We start from the raw sequence: 12,938 nt of genomic DNA, 5'->3' as shown, positions 1-12,938 counted from the left end.
GGAACCGCGCGACCGCTACGGTCGCAGGTGCGAACCCTGCTTCGGGCATGGATGTGTGTGATGTCCTTAGGCTAGTTATGTTTAAGTAGTTCTAAGTTCTAGGGGACTGATGACCTCAAATGTTAGGTCCCATAGTGCTCAGAGCCATTTGAATTTAGATTGCAGATACCTCGCCCCGTTGGTTGGCCCGTGGGACTGAAGCTGGCCAGTTTCGCACTTCAGCTGTGAAAGCTCCCGTGAGATATCGTTGCAGTTACCGTCCAGTTTGTGTGGCAATCCCGCAACCGTGGTTGGCGGTACCATGTCTTCATGTGTCTACGGTGCGCTATTAACGCCTGCCCGCAGGGGAGTGGGGACTAGAAGTGCACCAGAAGAGGCAATTGTGGCACCTTCATGGACTCCTCATTACTTCTGTTGGTGAGAGCCAGAAGAGGCTTAGGGCTTGACAGCAGTTTCACTGCTGCGTGTCAACTCCATGTTTTAGCCCAAAGCGGAGGCAGAAGCCATAACGGTGGTAGGTAGACTAGTTGTCCAGCTGTCTTGTCGTGGTTTTGGAGCTCAGTGAGCTGTGGTAGATGGGGGAGGGCGTCAAGGGAGACTGGCTGCTTGCTGCAGCTAGAGCTGCTCATGATTGGCCGTCATTTCAAATAACTGTCGCCCCCTGTTGCTGATTAAGACGGCTTCGTCCACCTTGGTGATCCGATCGAAAGTTCGAGCTCATACAAGTGGGGCGACGTGATAAGAAGACTGTGTTCGTAGACAGTGGACGCGTTGAATCTGACGCAACAGATAGAAGACGGTACGTGGTCAGTGTCCTTGTAATACTTCGATCATACCTTGTACGTTTACTCAGTTGAGTTGGTATGTTGTGAGGAATGTTGGTGACACATTTCCCAGAGTTGTGCAGCTGCGGTTTGAATGTTCTGACTAGCCACTCCACATCACACTTTTACGCAGAGTGGGAGCAATGGCGAACTCTGCTGTTTCGTTAGTTCTGACGACGTCCAGTAGCGCAGATGCCTTCAATTGATGGCCATTGTCAGAATATATCGTTGCATGCGCTCTTTCTGTTGCGAATATGGTGGACAGAGCATGAATGATAACTGACATTGCTGTAGTACCATCCTGTCATATTTAGAAAGTTGGGAAGGGCCTTGGCAACTAGCAAATAAAGTTACTATCTGGAATATCACAGCGAAATCGACGTGCATTTCTTGTTAGGGCTACTAAAGGCAAAGACAGGAGCTGAGACGGTACACAGAAACCGCCTGGCTGTGGACGTATGCTTGGCAGTTCTGGGCCATATTCTCTATGGTGGCGCCAACTCGGAACCAATAAACGTGACATCGGACTAGTCTTGTTCCTGCACATCCTCCAATCTTTTGAATGCACGAGGTTCAGAGCATGGGCGGAGTCACTTCCTGGCGTCGAGAGTTGTCTGTAGCTAACAAAAGGACACAGTCTGTTACATTAAGGCGGTGTCTACGCCATGTCAGCTCACTGTCAAACGCTCTGGCAAACTTCACTAAACAGCAGACATTACCCTACAAAGCAGCAATTCATGGCCTCTTTCCTGTCAATGCTCTGCGCATTGTGATTAAGAACTCTTCAATAACATGGGTTTGTTGCAGGATTCTCGAACATATTTTCAGTTCGAATATAATGAATTTCCTTGAGACAGAGAAGTTGCTGTCCATGCATCAGCACGGCTTTAGAAAGCATCCCTCCTGCGAAACGCAACTCGCCCTTTTTTCACATGATATCTTGCGAACCATGGATGAAGGGTATCAGACGAATGCCATATTCCTAGACTTCCGGAAAGCGTTTGACTCGGTGCCCCACTGGAGACTCCTAACTAAGGTACGAGCATATGGGATTGGTTCCCAAATATGTGAGTGGCTCGAAGACTTCTTAAGTAATAGAACCCAGTACATTGTCCTCGATGGTGAGTGTTCATTGGAGGTGAGGATATCATCTGGAGTTCCCCCGGGGTAAATGTGGTAGGTCCACTGTTGTTTTCTATCTACATAAATGGTCTTTTGGATAGGGTGGATAGCAATGTGCGGCTGTTTGCTGATGATGCTGTGCTGTACGGGAAGGTGTCGTCGTTGAGTGACTGTAGAAGGGTACAAGTGACTTGGACAGGATTTGTGATTGGTGTAAAGAATGGCAGCTAACTGTAAATATAGATAAATGTAAATTAATGCAGATGAATAGGAAAAAGAATCCCGTAATGTTTGAATACTCCATTAGTAGTATAGCGCTTGACACAGTCATATCGATTAAATATTTGGGCGTAAAACTGCAGAGCGATATGAAGTAGGACAGGCATGTAATGGCAGTTGTGGGGAAGGCGGATAGTCGTCTTCGGTTCATTGGTAGAATTTTGGGAAGATGTGGTTCATCTATAAAGAAGACCGCTTATAAAACACTAATACGACCTATTCTTGAGTACTGTTCGAGCGTTTGGGATCCCTATCAGGTCGAATTGAGGGAGGACATAGAAGCAATTCAGAGGCGGGCTGCTAGATTTGTTACTGGTAAGTTTGATCATCACGCGAGTGTTACGGAAATGCTTCAGGAAATCGGGTGGGAGTCTCTAGAGGAAGGGAGGCGTTCTTTTCATGAATCGCTACTGAGGAAATTTAGAGAACCAGCATTTGAGGCTGACTGCAGTACAATTTTTCTGCCGCCAACTTACATTTCGCGGAAAGACCCCAAAGATAAGATAAGAGAGATTAGGTCTCGTACAGAGGCATATAGGCAGTCATTTTTCCCTCGTTCTGTTTGGGAGTGGAACAGGGAGAGACAATGCTAGTTGTGGTACGAGGTACCCTCCGCCACGCACCGTGTGGTGGATTGCGGAGTATGTATGTAGATGTAGATGTAGGGGCTGTGTAACTAACTGGAGTCTAAGAAGAAATATAGCCTTGTGTTATGAAGAAGCTTACAATGGGGATCAAACTGAGAAATTAAGGATTTATGATCGATGTTCAAAATAAAGTTTCTTTCATACAAATGAAGACGGAATTTTCTAACACGATGTATGGCGTACATTGAGTCCTTCTCAGTTTGTTAGTAGTTTCGTCGTGACATCATTGATATTTCGAACGAAAACCCATTAGCCCACTCTCTCTTGTCTGGATTCTTGCGTGACAATAAGAGATGTGAATTCTGTTAAAATGTGAACATCACAGGACAGAGTCTATTTTAAGGCACTTTCAAGCCTAAGAAAGACATTCTAGTACGCTTTTGACAGTAAAAATGTAATGTCAGTTTTCTTAATTTATTAAGCTGATAGGAGGTTTGAGCCCGTGGTAATAGTTTTGCATAATAACTAATTTTGCCTAAGAAGGATTGTAAATTTTGTAATTGCTTGTGGACTAGCTAGTTATTAATTTCATCCGTCACAGAGGCGTACTTCAGTATTTGCCCCAGGTGTTTTACGACTTGTTCGAAAAATCTCTTATTCATCCAGAAACGCAGACCATGGGCTTGAAGCTCCTCAAACAATGCCTATAGATTTAATGAAAGTTACGAGTTACGAGTTTGTAACGCCACACTCTACTAGATGGAAAAAGAACCGATGACTATAAGATATGGAAAAGTATCTAGGCTGGCAACGTGAAAAGCTTTTCTTGTAGGACTATAAATTTTTCTGCAGCTATATCCGTGGCAGTATTTTGTCATCTGAAAGTGGCGTTATCTGTCGTTTGTTGCTTTAACTCACATAGAGGCTAGCCTTGTGCGGGGAAGGAAGCAAGGGTTATCTGCTACAACTCTACATCTACGGACGTATTCTGCGAACTACTGTGAACTTCATGGCGGAGAGAACATAGTAAGGTACTTAATGGTTTCTCTCCTGTACCATCTCACATGGTATTGGAGAAAAATGACTGTTTAAATGCTTCCGTACATGCTATATTTGGTCCAATTTTGTCTTGACGTTCGCTAGTGCAATAGTAGGGAGCGGACTGAAGTGCATCTCCAGATTCTTAATACTGATTGTAAGTACAGGATTATTCCAAAGGAACTCAGGGGATTCAGAAGACGATCGAGCAAAGCCTAAAAGACATACAGGAAATAGGTACATATCGGTGGATAGATCACTTCTCAAACTGGCATCCTTGTGCTGCGGCAAAAGTCAATATGTGCGTGCCGCTTTGGAAATCTCTTCATTGATTTGGCTGCCTGCAGGCGCAAAGTATTTCGATGCAGCAATATGGAGCGAACGATTTATGTACAAGTTCTGACATGCTTGTCCCCTAGTTCATCTATACCATGACACGTATAACGAATCGAAACTTGTAGGGATGGTCTGTTCATTGATAAGTATAATTTTCCTGCATATCTTGTATTTTCGTGCAGTCAGTCGTCTTCTGAAACTCTGCAGGTGATTATAGACAAAACTTGTAAGGCATCAGTCACTTGAAACTTCGTCCTTTCACGCAATAGGACAGTAAATTCGAATTACGCTATGGTAACTCTGATACCAAATTCTTTATTTCATCCCATAATGACTGTCTTAGAAACTGAAGAAATTGGTTTTAATTCCGTTTTCATTTCTTTTTTCCCTTTAATTTCTTTATTTTACTGAGCTGTATGAGTTCCTGGTATTCTTGGCAGAAGTAGTGTTCGTCTCCTGAGCTGAAGTAAATGGTGTATGTTCCGAGCTCCTTGTGAGTGTCCTGATCATTGAGGTAGAAGGGCCGTAGGTAGCCGTACGGAAACAGGCAGTCACAATTTGTTTTCATTTTATTTGTGAGAACCTCATCGACGAATTCAATAGCCGCACTTTGGCATCTGTGTTTGGAAGATAGGGGAGTACAGGGCAGTCCTGACTTCGAGATAAACAGATGGAGATCCTAAGTGCAGTAAAGTCGGCAGCCTGGCGCTAGTGGCTTCTGTCTCCCAAAATATTTCCTCACCCTCGTGGAAATATGACACCACGTACACCACATAGGGAGAGGTGAAGCGTACTTGCGTCTGTGTGTTTAAATGGAGTAGTGGAAAATTTTGGGAGCGAATATGCTTTTTTGTAAGAACTCGTCTGATTGGTCCCCATACGGTTGCTACACCGGTGCAAGATAAAACAGTTTTATGGACATTTTAGTTGGGAACCACATTTGGCATCTGCATATCTGTTGGTGACATGGGCGGGAAGGACACTGTGGTCCGAGACTTAGACAACTTCACACTCTTGTCCAACTAGTGAAAACTCTCCAACTCGGATTCTAAAAGTTAACACTTGGCGGGAACACTTCATGTTCACTCATTTCTTTGGATGACAGAGTGCCGCCCGGAGTGGCCGTGCGGTTATAGGCGCTATAGTCTGGAGCCGAGCGACCGCTACGGTCGCAGGTTCGAATCCTGCCTCGGGCATGGATGTGTGTGATGTCCTTAGGTTAGTTAGGTTTAAGTAGTTCTAAGTTCTAGGGGACTGATGACCACAGTTGTTAAGTCCCATAGTGCTCAGAGCCATTTGAACCATTTTGAACCATGAGCCTTAGTTCATCAAGTTTAAAGTCGTACTCAGCGGTTTTGCTGGGAAGAACTGCCGAATCCAACTGGCCGCATCGAGGGCGTGCGTAGGCGGACGTCATTTAGGAAGTGGCTTCCATACGTTGCTTGCTGATCAGCCGCGGGCAAGCTTGCTATCGCTGTACGTTTTCTGCTGCTGTAGACACAGATTCATGTATGGTAAGGACGCTGTCGAGTGAGGGTTTGGAAGATACGCACTGAAGAGCCAAGGAAACTGGTCCACCTTCCTAATGTCGTGTAGGGTCTCAGCGAGCACACAAAAGTGCCGCACGACGAGGTGGCATGGACTCGACTAATGTCTGAAGTAGTGCATGAATTCTGCAGGGCTGTCCATAAATCCGTAAGGGGGGTGATCTCTTCTGAACAGCACGTTGCAAGGCATTCCAGACATGCTAAATGATCTTCATATCTGGGGAGTTTGGTGGCCAGCGGATGCGTTGAAACTCAGAAGAGTGTTCCTGGAGCCACTCTGTAGCAATTCTAGACGTCTGGCGTGTCGCACTGTCGTGTTGGAATTGTCCGAGCGCGTGGGAATTCACAATGGACGTTAATTTATGCAGGTGATCATACGGGATGCTTACGTACATGTCACCTGTCAGAGTCGTATCTAGACGTATCAGGGGTCCCAAATCATTCCAACTGCACCACGCCCCATACCATTACAGAGTCTCCACCAGCTTGGACAGTCCCATGATGACATGCAGGGTCCATTGATTCATGAGGTTGTCTCCATACGCATACACACCCATCTGCTCGATACAATCTGATACGAGGCTCGTTGGACCACGCAACATGTTTCCCGTCATCAATAGTCCAATGCCGGTGTTGACGGGCTCAGGCGAGGAGTAAAGCTTTGTGTCGTGCAGTCATGAAGGGTACACGAGTGGTCCTTCGGCTCCGAAAGCCCACAACGACGGTGTTTCGTTGAATGGCTCGCACGCTCACATTTGTTGACGGTCCAGCGCTGAAATCTGCAGCAATGTACGGAAGGGTTGTACTTCTGTCACGTTGAACGATTCGGATACCTGTACCGGTACCCTCGTGAAACGGTCGTACTGAAAAATCGCCACTTCATCGCTATCTCGTAGATGCTGTGTCCCGTCGCTCGTGCGCCGACTATAACACCACGTTCAAACTAAGTTAAATGTTGATAACCTGTCATTGTAGCAGTTGTAACCGATCCAACAACTGCGCCAAACACTTGTTGTCTTATATAGGCGTTGCTGACAGCAGCACTGTGTTCTGTCTGTTCACATATCTCTCGTTTTGAATTCTCGTGGTTACACTCTTTGGCACTTCAGGGTAGTTAAATTTCAGTGTAATCACGTGGGGTTCAGTAAACAGTAAGATGTCTGTAGCGTAAAATAGAACATAGGCCTGTGGCGGGAAACATACTCTTCACTTTTTACAACAATACAGGATAAAATATTCACTCATTCCTCGGTCCGGCGTAATGTAATTTTCGTTATAACTTGACAAGGGAAGTTATGGCACTTGTGCCCTTTCTTTGAATACTTTCATATGGTTGCCTCCCAATTTGGAATTATATGTGATATTGCGCAGTTCTTCCAAGTTTCATTCTGTATTAACTTAATGTTATTTTTTATAGCACGAAAGATCGACCAAGACCAAATCTTTTTCAGGTGTGTAAGCCACCTGTTGTGACACGAATTTTATTTTTGTTCTCAATTAATGACACCTTTTTACTCGCATCTTTCATTTGATAGTTATGTACGTTATTAGAAAAATTGATGCTAGTATGATCCTGCATCCACAGCTTAGCGTTACGGCTGTTGCTAATTGCAGATTAGACTACAGATAACCTCTTAGTAACCTTTCCCTGATGCGCACAGACCTAGCGAGCGCTACAGTTCGTGGGAGCGCCAGCATCACAGGGCTCCAGCACGTCAGTAAGTCGTCCGAACATTGAGTTACATACAGTTCGCGCTGGGGTACTCACACCCTGTAAGGTTTCATAAGATAATTTGTGTCTATTTTAAGAGCTTAGCAAAGGAGGTTTTCAAAATGTGCTGAGGCTTTCCTGTGAGTGAAACCTACGATCATACGCTACCCTTTGTAGACCCCATTTTGCTAACTGAGCTTTATTGTAAAATAGGCACAGAAATAATTTTACAAGTATCCTGTACTGCCATAGAACAGTCATGATTGAGTTTAGCTGCATTTTTTGATGAAATTTTGTGACTAAACAAGAGAAGTAATGCATTTTCTTCAACGCAGATGCTAAAAGCTGCAGCTGTTCAAACGAACTGTGCGTCTGCCCGTTCGGAAGGAAAAAGGAAAGCGGCGAGATTTGCTTTCACACAGAAGGGGGTATGGAATGTGTCCCGTCTGTAGCGTCGTATGAAGAAGACGGTGATGCTGGAAGAGGTAAGAATCATAACTGTGAGCACTTATTTCACTGTACATCTGTTTAGGCCGGCCGCGGTGGCCAAGAGGTTCTAGACGCTTCAGTCCGGAACTGGACTGCTACGGTCACAGGTTCAAATCCTGCCTCGGGCATGGATGTGTGTGATGTCCTTAGGCTAGTTAGGTTTAAGTAGTTCTAAGTTCTAGAGGACTGATGACCTCATATGTTAAGTGCCATAGTGCTCCGAGCCATTTGAACCATTTGAACATCTGTTTACACCATCCGTCAGCTGCAACTACTATAACCACCAATCGTTAGTATTCTATTGTAGACAATTAGCAGAACACACGTTAATACATTATGCACCTCCAAATTTAGATGAATGGTTCGACACCTACGTGATAGGCCGTGATAAAAAGGGCGATCATGTGTATGTACGAAGAGAGTTGTTGAGAGGAGTCACAAGGCGTTGTACATACAGAGCTGATAAGATATCTGGTCATCGGCCAAGGATATTTTAGAAAAATAATATTAAACTGCCCACGGAGATTAAAATATATATACTTTTTTTGACAGTACAATCACATAAGTATTTCATAATACCATAACTGGTTTCCACCAGTCGGGCTGCTAACAGACGAAAAGAGCAATCAAGAATAATTGGATAATCTATAAAAACTGCCAAGTAAATACCTACGCAATGACAAAATGAAAGGAGCTTTCTGCAAGCTGCTTCGTCGTGTTAACTGCACTAAGGCCAGTAACAGGTAGAGATCGGGAATCTGCAGCCGGAGTGAAATTTTCCTTGTCCTTCTGTCTATTCACTGGTGCTTAAGCACATTTTATAGTTACATTCATTAGAGTAACATAACTTTTACATTCAGTATTTGAAAAGAGGTGAGATGGATGGATGGATGGAGTATGGGGGAAGAGTAGTAGACAGGCGTATGATGATATTGATTCATTTAACGAGGAAAACAATACAAGAGTTTAATTAAATATACTGAAGCAATGGAGGATAAGAGGATTAATACTTAACTGTATTTATGTTCATTAGCTGTAATGTGTATGTGGCGTACGCCGTCGTCTGGGTGGTGGTGCTTTTGTCATGACGCGCAGTTCTTAGGACACCATTACGTACCTCGCGCCGCGCCAGGCTGCAGAGGACTGTCTTCAATAGCAATACGAACGAATGAAACAGAAGCAATACGCATATGACGTACTTACGAATGGTTCAAGTCCTTTCGGGTTTGAAAGTGAACTTTTGAAGAACACCCAGACTGTGAGTGAACGCTACGACTCACAACGCTGGCCAACTGTGTCGGCCGGTATCAAAGAGATAGCAGGCACCTGAGGAGTAAGAAAAATTATTTCTTGTTTCCTGCTCTAAAACCGTTGCACCTAATATGCATGCAGCTACTGAAGTATGACCACGTTCCACCTGAGGTCCCACACTATGGTCGTCCTCTCGATACATTGCGAACCTTTAACCGTCTGTACTACATAGGAGTGGTGCATTTGAATTGACAGTCTCTTATTCTTGTAATATTTTTGATATATTCTGATTTGTAAAGCACACTCTTCTCGGTTAAATATTCACATTCTGAAAGGTTCACCTGTAATCAAATGAGTTGTTTAGTTCCTGTCAACATGCACCGCAATATTCTCATGGTGCCTTCATGATTCACAAATCATTAGATTTTTGTAGCAGGTAGAAAATCGGCGCAATGGCTTTCTGCAGAACGTTGGTAATACATTGAACATGGAGTAATCACTGTAATACACTATTGGCCATTAAAATTGCTACACCAAGAAGAAATGCAGATGACAAACGGGTATTCATTGGACAAACATATACTGTATTACTAGAACTGACATGTGATAACATTTTCAGGCAATTTGTGTGCATAGATCCTGAGAAATCAGTACCCAGAATAACTATCTCTGTCTGTAATAACGGCCTTGATACGCCTGGGCACTGAGTCAAACAGAGCTTGGACGGCGTGTACAGGTACTGCTGCCCATTCAGCTTCAACACGATACCACAGTTCATCAGGAGTAGTGACTGGCGTATTGTGACGAGCCAGTTGCTCGCCCACCATTGACCAGAGGCTTTCAGTTGGTGAGATCTGGAGAATGTGCTGGCCAGGACAGCAGACGAACATTTTCTGTATGCAGAAAGGCCCGTACAGGACCTGCAATATGCGGTCGTGCATTATCCTGCTGAAATGTAGGGTTTCGCAGGGATCGAATGAAGGGTAGAGCCACGGGTCGTAACACATCTGAAATGTAACGTCCACTGTTCAAAGTGCCGTCAATGCGAACAAGAGGTGACCGATATGTGTAACCAATGGCACCCCATACCATGACGCCGGGTGATGCGCCAGTATGGCGATGACGAATACACGCTTCCAGTGTGCGTTCACCGCGATGTCGCCAAACACGGATGCGACCATCATGATGGGGTAAGCAGAACCTGGATTTATCCGAAAAAATGACGTTTTGCCATTCGTGCAACCAGGTTCGTCGTTGAATACACCATCGCAGGCGCTCCTGTTTGTGATGCAGCGTCAAGGGTAACCGCAGCCATGGTCTCCGAGCTGATGGTCCATACTGCTGAAAACGTCGTCGAACTGTTCGTGCAGATGGTTGTTGTCTTGCAAACGTCTCCATCTGTTGACTCAGGGATCGAGATGTAGCTGTACGATCCGTTACAACCATGCGGATGATATGCCTGTCATCTCGACTGATACGATACGAGGCCGTTGGGATCCAGCACGGCGTTCCGTATTACCCACCTGAACCCACCGATTCCATATTCTGCTAACAGTCATTGGATCTCGACCAACGCGAGCAGCTATGTCGCGATACGATAAACCGCAATCGCGATAGTCTACAATCCGACCTTTATCAAAGTCGGAAACGTGATGGTACGCATTTCTCCTCCTTACACGAGGCATCACAATAACGTTTCACCAGGCAACACCGGTCAACTGCTACCTGTGTATGAGAAATCGGTTGGAAACTTTCCACATGTCAGCAAATTGTAGGTGTCGTCACCGGCGCCAACCTTGTGTGAACGCTCTGAAAAGCTAATCATTTGCATATCACAGCATCTTCTTCTTGTCGGTTAAATTTCACGTCTGTAGCACGTCATCTTCGTGATGTAGCAACTTTTAATGGTCAGTAGTGTAGATGTCATGGTAAAGACTTACCAACCTCTCATTGATGGACATAGTGCTGAGCACGCCAGGCAAGGAACTTCTCTTTTTTGGACACAAGGCTGCCACTGATCCTCGCACCCACCATATGGTACGAGAATAGCGCGTGCAGTCTCAGATACTGTGTACATACAACGACATGCGCCACTGGCTCAACCTCACTCGTTACAAAACCAACGAGAGGGGTCCGCTACTCGTCTGATGACAGGTCGTCTGTTGCGACGGTTCCCCATCTGTTGCAGCCACAGCACAACTGACCGCACGTGCGTGACGTCAGCGCGTCTCCCCGGAATGTGATGTGACCCACTCCCCATCTGAGGCAGGCACTGACGTAAGCTAACGAAAGACGGCCAGAGAATTCGCTGGCTATATATCTTATGTCCCCCGACTGCGAAGAGGAGTGGCCCATGCATTTTTCACGCCCAAGTTATTGTAGTCGGTCTTCGCCACAGGAGGTCCTTCGCCTCTCCGACACCCGCACACTGCCACTCTTTTTACAAAAACCTTCCATACTCCTCGGTAAATACATAAACACTATAATATCTAGTCATTGGCCAAGTGTATGTGAAAAGGACGCTACAATTGGCAGGTCGATGTGGTTGTCAGCAAGTTGTCTTCAATTAATAGAACGAGGACTGAGGAAGGGGTAGGTCCCAACTCCTGCTACCGCCATTTTATCAAAGCTACGTCACCACTACAACTGTGGAAGTCCCTCTACTCACCACTGTTGACATTTGCTCAAGTACTGAACCACATGAAACCTGTTGTGCCAGAAACTATTCGTAACTGGTTAGTCTGCCCCACACTATTTTATCACATGCAGCTCCTGTACCAAACCATCTGCTACGCTCAGATTTTCCTTTTCAGTTGCTACTTCTTCCTCATAAAGACTTGTGACGTCATAGATCTTCATGACATGTCGGTCTTCATGGGCCAAGGAACAGATACCTCACTTCTCGCCACAGTGTAAACGGAAGATAAGCTATAATCTAAACATCAGTATACAGTTTACAGCTTAAACATAAATGGACATGGTGAAAATCTCACATGCGTATTATTAGTTCAGTAGTTTTTTCCTTCTTGCCATGATAATTCAGCACATAAAGTTCATTACTTTACACCAGGATTGTAGTGGATCTCCGTATCATTACCTCTTGCATCAGTGTCCCTCTTACCAATTTGAGTATTCTGCTTGTTTATACACCATCATACAGAAAATTCTTATTCACCATCGCCATCATCACATCATCTACATAGTTCTTCTCAATAATATTGCTCAGTGGTTTCCCTGTATCTTGAGTTCTATAGCAGCAAAAGGTGGAAAAACAAAATCCAATATACTATTAATGTACAGCAACAATAACAAGAGATTTAATTTCGAGTATTCTCTCTGTAAAATTAATTCTCCTCATCCCACCTACTAGCACTTCAATCTTATTTTCTTGTTGCGTTTCCCTCAGAGTACGAACAGCATGACAAGCATAGCGCTTTCCCTAGCGGTCGGCAAATAAAGCTTCAATAAAAACTTTCGCTTCCTACGTCGACATCAGCATGGTGCTCTCTGGCAGTCTACAGCTTCACGTTCCCTTTCGTGGGATCTATTTTCCTCACTTCCTCTAATTCATCGACGTCGACAGAGAATCTGCAATGTTCTGTGAGCCATAATGCTGCATTCGTATAGCTCAGAAGTCTTCCAGAGCACAATACTCAGCCTCGACCAAACTCACTCTCTTTGGAATGGATTATTTCCACATATTATTCAACGTTACTTTAAGCCATAAGAACGAGAAGCACTTATCACTTGATTG

The sequence above is a fragment of the Schistocerca piceifrons genome, chromosome 1 (assembly GCF_021461385.2).
Source record: "Schistocerca piceifrons isolate TAMUIC-IGC-003096 chromosome 1, iqSchPice1.1, whole genome shotgun sequence".
NCBI lineage: Eukaryota > Metazoa > Arthropoda > Insecta > Orthoptera > Acrididae > Schistocerca > Schistocerca piceifrons.
The sequence above is the reverse complement of the archived record's forward strand: the minus strand, read 5'-3'. Positions refer to the sequence as shown.